Source organism: Oryctolagus cuniculus, chromosome 3, assembly GCF_964237555.1.
Source record: "Oryctolagus cuniculus chromosome 3, mOryCun1.1, whole genome shotgun sequence".
NCBI lineage: Eukaryota > Metazoa > Chordata > Mammalia > Lagomorpha > Leporidae > Oryctolagus > Oryctolagus cuniculus.
In genome coordinates, this window is record NC_091434.1 from 127,727,803 (window position 1) to 127,740,237 (window position 12,435).

A 12,435-nucleotide genomic window follows, 5' to 3' on the forward strand; every position below is an offset into this window, starting at 1 on the left:
CATGTCAGAGACTTTTAAGACCGTTTAACCTTGATGACCTTTTTTCTGTTACTTGGACTTTCTCTGGGGATTGTTTCTTTAATTTTGTAGAATAACAAATAAATATGATTTGAATTTTCACAAATGAGATGGATTTTTTTCTTTCATTCTTTGATTCACTCATGTATTCAATGTGCAAGGATTGAGCACTTACCAGGAATGAGACACACAGTGAGCATGGATCTTATTCCCAAAGAGCTCCTGAACTAGTTGAGAAAGGAGGAATCAGAAGACTAAACAGACGGCATCAGCAGACAAGAGTGAGGGGGAGAAAGGGAAGGAGCAGAAACATGGATCGGTGACCACAATTAGAGTTTTATTGTTTCATGTTAATACTCCCTTCTGATTAGTTCTTCTTCCTCTCCATAGCGGCTGCATGTCCTGAAACCCATAAATGCATTGGAATATTGATTATCATGTTCTTTCCTACAAAGTGATGAGTTAATGTATAAACTTGAACTGGATTGGGCACAAGTATAAATTCATTGTAACTAAGAGATTTGTAGTACTTATCTCTCCTTTGCCTGGAATAGTTCAAAAGGGCACCTATTCCATAACGGAACATTCACAAAATTCCACACAAAGAGCTCATGAAAATTAGATGGTCACAAAGTGCCTTGATTATAATTACTCCTTGAGCCAAGCTCACCGGCATATACACATCAGTGACCAGAGGCAGGAGTCAATACCACTGGACCACCTGCTGTAGCTACAAGCTCATTAACTTGTCTGAACCGGTCTCAGGCAGGCAGCCACATCCAGCCTAGCCTGAGAAATGAGGTTACTGAGGAAGGATCTAGGTATTTCCTCATATTGAGATACAAAATCCCTTGAAAGAGGGAACTTATAAAACGTTATCTATCAGTAGATCAGTAGTACCTCAAGGAACACATGTTTACAAGTTGAGTATATTCTTTCATGTGTCTTAAACAAAGCCGAAACTTAATAGAGTGAAAAGTGAAAGATAGCATAGAGAGGGAAAGAAACCTACTGGAAAAGGAGTGTTTCAAAGGGCAACCTCTGGTTTGTGATGTCGTTCTTAGACTCACACCAAGAAGAACCTGGCTCAAAAGCAAATGACTTTGACACACTTGTCCTTTTCACTCCCAAACTGACAGCTAGGGTGATATGACTGACATGTTTCACTCCTATTCTTAGCTAAGACCAAGACAATATATTTGCAGGGTTTTGGTTTTTTTTTTTTTTTTTTTTTTAAGGATCCAAAGAATGCATTTGAGTAAAGGGATTAACTCTTGCTAAATCTCAATCCAGTGCCCTCCAGAATAAAAAGGAAGGTCAAAGAAAAAGTCATTCTTAATTAAAGTGAATGAATAGGATTGATTTAATAAAATTATTATGTTGTTTAATGACTGTGGGAAATTGTGTTCAGGGCAAAAAAACTGACATTTTGCCTTAATCAATGCACATTTTATTAAAATCAATGTGGTCTATTATGTAAGGCTTATTGAAAGAACTTTAATAAAACCCAATCTATAAAAAGTAACCAACTCTAATTCAATTGAAATTTAACCTCATGTGCATTCAACACATATTTATTGAGTGCTTACTAGGTACTAGGCACTAGGGAAGTATCAATGAAAATACACTTTTCCCTTCCTTCATGTGTGTAGTAGGGATAACTAGCCCAAAATTTTGCATTAGGCTCATATGCACAGAAATAAACAGTATTTCACTAGAATTTCAAAAAACCATTTCTATTACATTTTAAAACATGAATGCTAATGGCCTTCCTAATTCTAATGAATGATTTGATTTGTTAATGAAAAGTGGCATGGTCTGGAAGAAAGTGGTGACTTATACTTTACAGCATGCAAAGCTTTGCTTCCCTTGGATTTTCGCTCTTACAATAAAAGTTGGATTTCTAGCCATGCGTACTTTCTGCTCTGGCTTCCTGGAAATTGAGATGCTCAACTCCAGAACCAGGAAGAGTATTAGCAGCCTAATAGTAGCTGCATATTTCATTCTTCTTTTTTAAAACAAGATTGAATTGATTTTACTGATTTGAAAGGTAGAGTAACAGAGAGAGAGAGAGAATTCTTCTATCAGCTGGTCAGATTGAAACCGAGAGCCAGGAACCCCATTCCAGGTCTCCCATGTGAGATGCAATGGTCCAAGTACATGGCCCATCTTCTGCTGCTTGCCCAGATGCATTTGCAAGGAATTGGATTGGAAGTGGAGCAGCTAAGAATCAAATCAGCATCCCCATAGGGGCTATAGGTATCGCAGGCAGCAGCTTAACTCCCTGTGCCACAGCCCTAGCACTACAAGTTTTCTTCTTCATTTTGACTACCCATCAAAACTTCTATTCTGGGGGCTGGTTTTGTGGAGCAGTGGGTTAAGTTGCCACCTGTGACTCTCTTGCTCTGCCTTTTAGGTTAATAAAATAAATCTTTAAAAATATTTTCGATTTCTGAGATAGGCATTTGGTCCAGTGCTTAAGCTCCCCCACCCTTCTGCCACTGAATTGGGACATCCAAATCCCATATCAGAGTTTCTGGTTCAAGTCCCTCTCTGGTCCTGATTCTAGCTTCAAGCCAGTTATGGGAATCTGGGGAGTGAATCAGTAGATGGGATCTATTTATCTATCTCCATCTCTATCTCTATCTTCCCTTCTCAAATAAATACAATTTCTATTTCCCTGATCTTAATGCTTTGAAACCATGAAGGAACAAAGTGAATGAGTTAAGTGAAATAAAGATTTGTTTAAAAAAATAGATATTTAACTGCATAGGTAAACATTATTCCCCTGTAGTACTTTTCTGAATTCCTGTCACATAACAGATCATTAGGAATTTCTTTTTATCTTATACACAGTATGTTGTTTTATTCATTAATTCAACAAGTGTGTGTTTGTACTGAGCAGCTACTGTGTTTCAAGAGGCCTCCTATGTGCCAAGGTTACAAGTAGGAGTTAGACTGTAGTTGTCAGGGTAAGCTGATTGCCAACAACCTCCAAATCCAAGACCTGATGCAGCCAAAGCACATTGCTCTTTCATGCCACATCGTAAACCAGTGCCAGGTGGGGCAGGTGTCACTTTCATGACAAAGACCTCATAATGTTAAATGTGTGGTCCTGAAGGAGTCCCTGGGAATCAAAACCTAGCTGTCAGCCGGTGCCACAACTCACTTGGCTAATCCTCCGCCTGCGGCACTGGCACTCCGGGTTCTAGGGTTGGGGCGCCAGATTTTGTCCCAGTTGCCCCTCTTCCAGTCCAGCTCTCTGCTGTGGCCCGGGGAAGGCAGTGGAGGATGGCCCAAGTGCTTGGACCCTGCACCTGCATGGGAGGCCAGGAGGAGGCACCTGGCTCCTGGCTTTGGATCGGCGCAGCGTGCCAGCCATAGCGGCCATTTGAGGGGTGAACCAACGGAAAAGGAAGACCTTTCTCTCTCTCTCTCTCTCTCTCTCTCTCTCTCTCTCTCTCTCTCTCCTGTCTAACTCTGCCTGTCAAGAAAAAAAAAAAAAACCTAGCTGTGAATAGGCGGTAAAAAAAAAGTGTGGAGGCTCCTGTGAGGGGTTGTAGAGTCAGCCCTAAAAAGCAGGCCATATCCACCCACATTCCAGAGCCAGAATTCACTGGCAAGGCCCTACCTAATTTCAACAACTATGCACTTGTTGGCAGTGGCTGCGGATATTTTCCTGAATGGCCAGGGAGAGAAAGCAAAGAGGCTTGGTGAATTCAAGTGTGGCATTCCTCGTGGTGCCACCCCCCACTGGAGACAGTGCAGAGACCCAGCCAGGCCTGTGTCTAGCCCCACTGCTGGTGCTCCAGGTGATGTGTGGTTTCTTGTGGTTCTGTGGAGGGTCACCTGCCCACACAGGGACAGGCACATTAACAAGCAATAGTGGACCATTAAGGAAAATGACAATGTAAATCCGCAGTCTGAACTTAAAAGAATGGAGAACACAGAAGTCCTGGGCCCTGGCAAGACACCTGATTCAGGGGCCTGGGAGTGAGGGGCAGCTCCTGGTTAAGCATGGATCCTGTTTTGCAGCAGACATAGCTCTGCCCTCTCCCACTGTCCTCCTTGCCCTATCTGGTGAGGGCTTAGGGGGATCTCTGTCTTCCTTGGCAACTGCAGCCCCTCCGAACGATCTTCGGGCTGCAGCAAACTTCACAACCTGCAACCATCAGGCAATGAGGTTTTCCACTGAAGGAAGGAAACTGTTCTGTATCTTCTAGGAATGTGGTTTTGTTGGCAATAAAAGCTCTTCAACCACGGACTTGGGTTCCAATCTATTTGATTCCAGTTGGCTCACAGGCCTCCACCTCCACTCAAGTGTGTTCTGAGATGTTCTCAAGCATGTCCGCCTCTGTCAGCTCAGGAGCTGTAACAAACACCACTGACAGTGTGGCCTGAACCACACACTTTTATTTCCCACAGTTGTGGGGGCTCAGGGGCTAAGATAAGGTGCCAGTTATTCCATTCCTGGTGAAGAACTGCTTCCCCCTTTGCCTTCTTGCTAAACCCTCAAACTGTGGTGAAACAAAATCTCTCTCGTATGTCACTTTTAATTTTTACAGTTTTATTTATTATTTATTTATAGGCAGAGAGAGATCGTTCATCCACTTGTTCACTCCCAAATGATAACAGTAATCAGGAGGGGCCAGGCCAAAGCCAGGAGTTCTATGAGGTCTTCCACATGGGTGGCAGTGGTCCAAGCTCTTGGGTCATCTTCTACTACCTTCCCAGATGGATTTGCAGGGAACTGGGTGGGTGGGAACAGAGTGGCTGGAACTTGAACTGGTTCTCATATGGGATGCCAGTGTCGCAAGTAGTAACTTAATCCATTGTGCCACAATGCCAGCCCTTTGGGTCACTTTGATAAAGGCACAGATTCCATCATGACGACTCCACATTCATGTTCTATCCAACTGCCACAGATCCCACTTCCTAGTACCCTCACACATGGGATTAGTGCTTCCACCCATGAGTTTTGGAAGGACCCAAAGCCTCAGCCCACAATGCAGTCTTTTTTTTTTTTTTTTTTTTTTGACAGGCAGGGTGGACAGTGAGAGAGAGAGAGAGAGAGAAAGGTCTTCCTTTTGCCGTTGGTTCACCCTCCAATGGCCGCCGCGGCCGGTGCACTGCGGCCGGCGCACCGCGCTGATCCAATGGCAGGAGCCAGGTACTTATCCTGGTCTCCCATGCAGGTGCAGGGCCCAAGCACTTGGGCCATCCTCCACTGCACTCCCTGGCCACAGCAGAGAGCTGGCCTGGAAGAGGGGCAACCGCGACAGAATCCGGCGCCCCGACCGGGACTAGAACCCAGTGTGCCGGTGCCGCAAGGCGGAGGATTAACCTAGTGAGCCGCGGCACTGGCCATCAATGCAGTCTTACTTCTACAAGCTGTGATTCCCAAGCCCATGCTATAAGTTATGTAGGGGAGCTAAGAGCAGGTAGGGGTCAGTCACCCTGATGGCATTAGGGAGGAATCCTCAAAACAGGTAAATTTGGTGCAGGTGCTGTGGTGCAGCATATTAATTAGCTACATGGGATGTGCCAGTCAGAGTCCAAACTGTTCTGCTTCCCATCCAGCTCTCCACTGATGTGCCTGGGAGAGCACCAGAAGACGGTCCAAGTGCTTAGACCCCTGCCACCTACATGCAAGACCATGATGGAGTTCCAGGCTCCTGGCTTCAGCCTGGGAAAGATCTGGCTCTTGTGGCCATTTGGGGAGTGACCCAGCAAATAGAAGAGCTCTTTTTTCTCTCTTGTTCTCTCTCTCTCTCTCTCTCTCTCTCTCTCTCTCTCTTTCAAATAAATAAATCTTTTTTCTGAACAAGAAGTAAATTTTCAGATTTATCTTGAAAAGCCCATGACACTCCACAAGCAGATGGAAAGGGAAGAGGAAAAAGCAAACACAATGTGCAGGTTCCTCCATGTTTTTGCAACTAACTGCAGTGCAGGGGGCCCAGGGGACCATCTCAATGACTAAGACCAGAAAGACCGTTAGGAGCTAGATCACAAGGGGCCCTGTTGGCTTTGCTGGGAGCTCTCTATAGGACTTGAAGCAGGGGAGTGACAAGATCAAAGCTGTGCCAGAGAAACTGAGTTAAGGACACCAACCAAAGGTGGAGGCTGTGGGATGGAGAGGGGAGTAGGGACACGAACCTGTCTGGATGGAAACTCGGGACAGCAGACAGGGAGGAGGCTATCCCCATCGCACTGGGTGATTTGTGAGAGACCACGCCTCTCCAACCCCGCAGGCCAGCAGTCATCTCCAACGCATCTGCAGGAATGGAGTTGTGGGAGCAACCTTGAGCTGGCTGAGTCCTCACAGGAGTTCTTAGTGAGAATGTGTCCATCCGGCCCAGCAGGCAAGCAGACCCCTGATCCTATGGGGGAGGATCCAAGGAAGACAGAAAACCACAATGAAATTGCAAACTGCACCAGCATGAGGGGGATAGAAAGTTGAGAGCTGCAACTCCTTTAGGTAGGACACCATTCACTTGCTGTTGAGTGAGCGAGAGAGCACACAAGACAGTGGGAGACTGCATACAATTTTACGAGCAAACCCAGGATGACAAGCATTGTGTAGCTTGCTACTGAGTCTAGTTATCAGGTTATTGCAAATTTAGATTTTCCAGATGTTATTTCAGCAGCAGCAGCTTCTTAATTCTGCTTGACCCAAATACAAATTCCAGCACAGGAGTCTTTCCCCTGGTGACCATCTCTAATTCAGTTTAAACACATGTGCCTTATAATATTTGGGAGTGCACCTAATTAAAGAGTTGAAATAGATGTCCTTGGAAAATCTAGTCCATTTTGGGATTTTTCTTTCACTAGTTCGCTAAGTGAAAATATCCTTTCTGGAAAGTAGAGTCTCTTCAGTGTGGTCCAGACCTTGACTCCTTTCCAGGTGAGACTCTGGGTTGTTGCACAGTAACCTTACTCAGTAGAGTGCTATCAGGCAAGCAGGAGCAACCCTGGAGCTCATTTTCCAGCCTTGGGTCAGACTAAGGGACTGATGTTCCCTAGCTGTGTGGTCATCCACAAGTTGTTGGACCTCTCCCAAGCCTTCATCCATACCACAGTGGTGAAGATTAGCAAGAAAGCAAAAGGGCTTGGCTGAACCTGCCTAGGTTCTCACACAGCAGGTACACCACAAAGCTGCTAGTGGATGTTAAGGCCTGAGACAGGAAGTAGACTGTTATATATTTCTGTTAGCCGTCATAGAGCACACCGGACGCTGGAGTAAGAGAAAGAGTTTATTGAGGAAAACCCAGCAGGCAAGAGGGAAGAGGCGAAAAGGGAAAGGGAGAGCAAGAGAAAAAGAGAAGAGGGGGAGTGAGAGAGGAGAGAAGGCTGGAGAGAGTGAGCAGGAGAGAAGAGAGAAGCCAAGAGAGCCATGTGTTCAGGAATAGGTCCTTTTAAAACTTTGCCCACGGGCAGGCAGGGAAGCAGGAGCAGTGAATCCCATTAGGTTGAGGGTGGAGCCTGGCACATGTAGTTTGGGCCATGTGGCTACCTGGCTTTCAGTAATGGCGGCGGGAACCGGGGTATAGAATGTAAATCAAGGTGCAGGTCGTGCCACAGATAAGACCGCGCCAGTTTCCTAACATAGACATGTTTGCTACACACTGTAAGGTATACACCCAGGGTTGCTGATTACAAAAGGACCCCTGTTATTCAATCGACGCAGAAAACTATCAGCTCCACTGAACAAACTTCCCAAAGAGCCTCCTACTTGGGGTAGGTGTCACATGGGGTTAAAAAATGCTGTGCTTCCCTAATTCTAAGACACATATTTCTGTTCCTAATACAGATACATATCTTTCACAATTTATTTACAATCAACTAAATGCCATCATCACCCTTCCACCCAGAGTGCTATCATGACAATGATGCAGTGATTTCCAATCAAAGGCATTCTAGGAAGCGATAGATATTTACCCATGCAAGGATATGTGTTTGAGTGCATTTTAAAATTCAGAGCAACCCAAGCTCCTATGTCTTTTTAAAATTTTTTAAAAAGATTTACAGAGAGAGAGAGAAAGAGAGAGAGAGTCTTCTATCTGCTGATTCACTCCCCCAAAATGGCCACAATGTCCGGGGCTGGGCCCTGCCAAAACCAGGAGCCAGGAGCTTCTTCTGGATCTCCCACCTGGATACAGGAGCCCAAGCACCTGAGCCATCTTCTGCCGTTTTCCCAGGTGCATTAGCAGGGAGGATCGAAAGTGGAGCAGCCGTACCATGAACCAGCACCCACAGGGGATGCTGGCATCACAGAAACTGCTTAACCCACTACGCCACAACACCAGCCCCAGTTCCTGTATCTTTTACAGCAGGTGGGCATGATTGGCATGCCGAGATGAAGCCGAGTGTGATTCCTCGTACTTGGTTCATGGGTTATGCACCCCCTTGCCTTTGCTCAAGTCCTGCCTTTTCCTGGAATTCCTGTCCTATTCTGCTCTGATGAACACCTGCTAATGCTTCATCTTTTCCCAAGCCCCATCTCTGCTTGGAAGCCTGCTCTGATAGAGAGGACTCCTACAATTCCCTCCTCTTTCTCCCTCTTTGTATCACAAAGCTCCCTGTTGGGGAGCTTCTGGCATCTCTTTGCATTTGCTTATTTATGCACAAGTTCCTCTTTGTCCCATTCTTACTTCTCCAGGAAGCACCTGCCTCAGTGGCAATTACTTAGAACACATCAGGTATTTAAGATGTTCTCTTGGATGCATTAATAAATATCTTTTGTATGAGTCTCTGCCTGTACAGAATCCTATGAAGAAAGCAAGCTTTCAGAGTATCATAAAAGTAATTTGTGACCCACAAATTCAAGTTGGAGGAAGGATCCTTGATGCTTCAAATCTAAAGCTAGTGAGACTTCCTCAAATGTGTGTCACTATCAGGTGGCCGAAGGCTAGCATCACATTCCCCTTGCTCCGGTAAGTTTTCTGGCTCTGGAATTTATTTGGATTTCCTTATTAACCTGCATTTCCCCCATATACCAAGCCGAAGTCCAATCTCAGCAGAGTTCCTCCTGTTCTTCCTGTATGAATCAAACTGCGGGTGCTCATCTTGTTGTCAAATTCTCCTGACAGATAGATTTGCTACAACAAATGAAAACACTAAATAAGCAGCGCCCATCTATTTTTTATGGCTGGCATTCATTCCCAGCAAACAGCAAACGTTATCCCAGGATGAAAGCACCTATAATTCCTGAAGTTTTCATTTTGCTATAAATCACAGGGAATATTTCCATTGTGATACATTTTTTTCAAAAAAAACCACATGTAAAGCAAAAGTTAAAATACATGTATTTTAAAAATTTTGCAGAAATTTTGGCAACAAAGTTTTGTTCTAGAAAGCACTGCAATAAAAATAGTCATGGGGAATGTCACAGAAGAGTTAGCAAAATGTCACCAGAAATATTTAACCTAATTATACTTTGTAAGTCAATATCTATGCATACATACATGGGTGCAATGAATGGATCAAAGAAGAGATGCTTAATTACAGGTGGCTCTCCTCTCCTGGCAGTTTCAAACCTTCCCTTTTTGTGATACTCCAAGGCCATTGCAACCAGCAGAATTATTGAACCTAATATCTCACAACAGCAGCTGTCAGAAGCTCAAAAACTCACCTGCCATTCAAACGCTGCTCCCTGGGCAAACTTGACCAGGAGAATCAGGGAGAAGACCAAAGAATTCTGGGACTAGAGATAATAAAAGTATAAAGGGGCCAGCACCATGCTGTAAGAGGTAAAGCCACTGCCTGCAGTGCAGGCACCCCATATGGGTGCCAGTTTAAGTCCCAGCTGCCGCACTTCCAATCCAGTGCCCTGTTAATGTGCCTGGGAAGGCAATGGAAGATGGCCCAAGTCCTTGGGCCCCTGCACCCATGTGGGAGACCCAAAAGAAGCTCCTGGCTCTTAGCATCAGCCTGGCCCAGCCCTGTGCTTTGTAGCTATTTGAGGAGTGAACCAGCAAATGGAAGATCTCTCTCTCAACTGTCTCTGCCTCTGTCTCCCTACTCTGTAACTTTGACTTTCAGATAAATAAATAAATTCTTAAAGAAGTAGTAAGAACCATCAGAGGTGAAGCATTCTTTTTGCATCATCTCCTTTAATCTTCATGACTGTGTGTAGGGACAGGTGCTGTCTTAGTCCACTTTCTGCAGCTATGATGAAATACCAGAGGCTGTCACTTTACCAAGAAAAAAGCATTGTTGAGCTCACACCTATGTAGTGCTCACTGACTGCAACACAGCATGGCAGGGGATATTATATGGTCAGCATGGGCAAAGGGCAAGATCACATGGCAAGGCAGGAAGCTGGAGAGTGTGGAGCAGCCAGCCTTGCTATTTGGTAATAATCCAATTTCACAGGAACTAATTCACTCCAGGAGATCACCATTAATCTCTTCAGAGAGCAGTGGCCTGCTGGCCTTATCACCTCCCTCCGGGTCCCACCAGCTCCCAAAACACCAAGGACCAGCTCCCTGCCCTTGAACTTTTGGGGAATACACACAAACCATATCCAAACCATAGCAAGTACTGTGACCAGTATCCTTTCACAGATAGAGGACAGGAGGCTTGAGAAAGTTGAACAACTTGCCCTGATCATACACCTAGTGAAGGAGGGCTGGAACACAGCTGATTTGCATTTTGGATGGAAGACCAATAGAAGCAAGGAAGTTATACAGCCCACATGATTTTCCTCCTTCACCTTTACACTTGAATTCAGAAGAGAGAAGAGAACTGGTCCTTTGCTCACTCATGTGAATTCTCTCTCAGCTGGAGTCATTTCCATCCATTGGCATTTTGGAAGATCCTACAAAGTTCTGCTGTTCAGTCTGCGACTTTCACAAGCCAGCTAGATGCCTGAAAATCTGGCTAACGCAACTTGGGGCTTCCTCGAGACAGTTTTGTTCCCTACAATATAGTGTCCAAGCTCACCTTGAACTGGACAGTAGAAATATGTCATACTTCTGATTTTCCCAAATCTTTCCCAATTCCAAAGATTTCTTTTAAAAGGAAATAATAAGAGGATTAACATTCAAAATAACATATTTGTAAGTATTAAACAAGTTCCACACTACCTTCGCCATAAGAGCTAGTGATAGATACAGTTTCTCAAGTATTGCTTCCTGTATTCCAATTATATGTGGTCTATCTCATTTCACCCACACAAAATCCCCATGAAAGGGTTATTATCAATTGACAGAATTAAAAAGGAGGGAATTATCCAACATGGGAAGTGGGATACACAGCAGACTTATATATTAGCAGATGCCCTAAACAGTACTCTGGCCTCAGAATCAGCCCTAAGGCATTCGGATATGGCTAAAAAGCCCATGAGATTATCTCAGGCATGAAAAGCCAAGACACTGTGGCAAAAAATGACCTAATGAAAGATCTCTGTGAGTGAGATCTTGGTGGAAAGAACGAGTCATCAAAGAAGGAGGTACCTTTCTCTGAAGGGAAGAGAGAACTTCCACTTTGACTATGGCCTTGTCTAAATAAGACCAGAATTTGTGAACTCAAGAGGCTTCCATAGCCTTGGCAGCTCATGACAAGAACCTCGGGTGATTACTGACATCATAAATAAGAATGTCAATTGTTAAATCAACAACAGGAGTCACTGTGCACTTGCTTCCCATGTAGGACCTCTGTCCTTAATGCGTTGTACTATGAGAATTAATGGTAAAACCAATCTTCAAATAGTACTTTACACTTCATGTATCAGTGTGGGTGCAAACTGTTGAAATCTTTACTCAGTATAGAGTTGATCTTCTGTATATAAAGCTAAGTAAAAATAAATCTTAATAAAGAATGGGATGGGAAAGGGAGTAGGAGATAGGATGGCTTGCGGGTGGTTACCAGAGGAAGAACTACTATAATCCAAAAGTTATACTTTTGAAATTTATATTGATTAAATAAAAGTTTTCTATTAAAAACATTTAAAAAGAGTTATTATTCTATTTTATGCATGAAAACATTCTAAGATGAATATTTAATTGAGTAAATGATTTAATAGCCTAATAATTTAAATAAATATTTAATTGCATATTTAATTGACTAAAGAGACCAAAGTTGTAGAGGTCTTGAGAGGCAAAACCCAAGTTTGAACACAAGTCCAACTGCCCATTCGACATGAGACCTTCACTTTCTGCTTCTAAGTGAGACAAAAGGAACAGGCCCAACAAAAGGCTCAAGATTAGAATTCCAATCTTTTCTCTCCTTTGTTAGTGGTTTTTGTTGTTTTCTCATATTTTATTATTTGAAAATGGATCACACAAAAAGCATCCTCATTTTTTTTTTCTGAGAGGTGCTGAGCAAACAGTTTTGGTGATGTGTGGCCACAATTGCAAACTTGTCAGAATCCAATTATTAATATGATATTTAGGTATTTATTGCTGTCATAAGGCT

At 43.9% G+C, this 12,435-nt stretch overlaps 1 long non-coding RNA gene across 2 annotated transcripts; it reads right to left on the reverse strand.

Annotated features, from left to right (window-relative positions):
• Window positions 1–370: 370 nt before the first annotated feature.
• On the reverse strand, window positions 371–11,622 carry LOC138849192 (uncharacterized). Of its 2 annotated transcripts, XR_011387632.1 has the most exons (4): window positions 10,095–11,622; window positions 9,650–9,721; window positions 6,175–6,398; window positions 371–420 (listed from the first exon to the last, which is right to left on the reverse strand). It is a non-coding gene; the product is annotated as an uncharacterized lncRNA (long non-coding RNA). The 2 variants fall into 2 exon arrangements; XR_011387631.1 differs by lacking the exon at window positions 10,095–11,622 and having other exon boundaries at window positions 9,650–10,088.
• Window positions 11,623–12,435: the final 813 nt, after the last annotated feature.